Here is a 2,018-nt window from a genome sequence, read left to right on the forward strand (position 1 = left end):
CCCATGTCTAGAACCATGAAGTCGGCAGGGGCATAGTGATCATGTATTCTTACCATGACATCTTTTGCTATTCCCTCTGAAAATCGAATTGATTGGTCCACCATCTACAATTGCATGTATGTAGGGAACAAAGGTTCATCACCAAATAAGTATTCAAACATTACCTTGGACATTATATTGGCACCTGACCCAATGTCACAGAAGGTCTTATGGAATATTCTTTGTCCAATTGTACACTCGATCATCGGCACACCAGGGTCATCCTTATTGGTAAGGTATGGTGAAGCGAGTAGGTGGTCATACTCTGATCGGAGTGTGTTGATCATATTGACTGATTCTTCTTGTGGCTGCCTAGCCTTGTTCTTCCTTCTTCTCTGATTGTTTTTCTTCTTGGTCACTGTTGTCTCTTTGGACAGGTACGGCGTTTGTGGATGTCTAGGAGATTGCAAGATATGATTCTTGAAAGAAAACTTCTCCTTTTTATCCTTGATTGTGAAGCCAATCTTGGCACTATCCGCGTAGATGATGGCTTTTGCAGTGCTTAGGAAAGGTTGACCCAAGATAATGGGTGCCCTTACATCTCCCCCTGTTTCTAAAACCACAAAATATATGGGAACATATGATTGTCCCACTCGAACAATGGCATCTTCAAGAACTCCCTTAGGGTAGCAGAGCGACTGATCTACAAGCTGTAAACAAATGTTTGTGTACAACAAAGTATCTCCATTAATTTGATCATAAATTACCTTAAGCATAATGTTGACACTTGCTCCGAAGTCACAGACAGCTTCTTGAAAAAATGTGAGGTCCAATGGCGATGGGGATGACAAATCTTCCTGGATCGCTCTTCTTTTTTGGCAAGGTATAATCTATCCACCTTCCTATTGATGGTTGTATATAGTAGTATGTTGTATTATGAACATCGATAAGATTTGCAGTTTCTAGATCTTTCGGTTACCCCAGAATCTTATCTTTGTTGGTCGAAGGAACAGCAGCAGCCAGCTGAGCTATTTGTGATTCTATCATTTTATTAAAGCTATGCTGGTTCTTAATGGCAGAGGAGAGGTTATCCATTTTATTACTCATATTTTCTAATATTCTATCATTGGAAGCTAATTTCCTAGAATAGCTCTCCATAAATTTAGCTTGGCCAGAAAATCAATTCTCTCAAGGGTGGTTGATTAAAATTATTTAAATTATTACTTTGAGGGTTACCTTGGTAGTTTGGCCTATGTTGTTAATTCCATCCTTGATTTTGTTGAATATGAAAGTAATTGTTGTTGATGAAGTTTACATCTTCGTGGGTTTCAGGATAGTTGCTCCCTGAATGCCTAGTGTTTCCACACTCTTCACATGTCATGTGGGAATCATGAATGTGCATGACTTCTTGCGTCTCATTGGCTCAATCTTCAAGCTTCTTTATCAGCAGATCCATCTTAGTAGATAGCATATCTACCTCCTTGAGTTGATGCATACCTCCACCTCTCTTGCAAGTCTAAAGACGTTCTTTATTCTAGCCTTGGTTGGAGGCCATATTCTCCACAAGAGCTATTGCAGCTGGTATGGTGAGTGAGAGGAATGCACCTCTAGTAGCAGCATCCGTAGTCTCACAGGTACTGTTGGTCAACCCATGGTAGAAAGTCTACATAAGTAGCCAATTCTCCATCCCATGACGAGGACATTCTGTAATGTAATCTTGAAAGCGTTCCCATGCCTCAGAGACAGATTCACCATATTGTTGCTGAAAACTTGAAATTCTCCCATACAGAGCATTGGTCTTACCTGTGGGAAAGAACTTTGCTAGGAAGGCAGTGGAGTAGTTATAACATGTAGTATTTCTATCTTTGTTGGCGTAGAACCATTGCTTTGCCTTCCCCAAAAGTGAGAATGGGAAGAGGCAAAGTAGTATGGCATCTTGGGTCACTCCTTTGATGGTGAAAGTGCTACATATCTCTAAGAAGTGTTGGAGATGTGCACTCGCATCTTCATGTGCCTTTCCACAAAACTGGCTTGCTTGC

The 2,018-nt window shown here is 40.7% G+C and overlaps 1 non-coding gene across 1 annotated transcript; it reads left to right on the forward strand.

Moving 5' to 3' along the window:
• The first annotated feature begins 1,664 nt into the window (after positions 1-1,664).
• LOC136511107 (small nucleolar RNA R71) lies at positions 1,665-1,773 on the forward strand. Its single transcript, XR_010772646.1, has one exon. It is a non-coding gene; the product is annotated as a small nucleolar RNA R71 (small nucleolar RNA).
• Positions 1,774-2,018: the final 245 nt, after the last annotated feature.

Source organism: Miscanthus floridulus, chromosome 1 (assembly GCF_019320115.1).
Source record: "Miscanthus floridulus cultivar M001 chromosome 1, ASM1932011v1, whole genome shotgun sequence".
NCBI lineage: Eukaryota > Viridiplantae > Streptophyta > Magnoliopsida > Poales > Poaceae > Miscanthus > Miscanthus floridulus.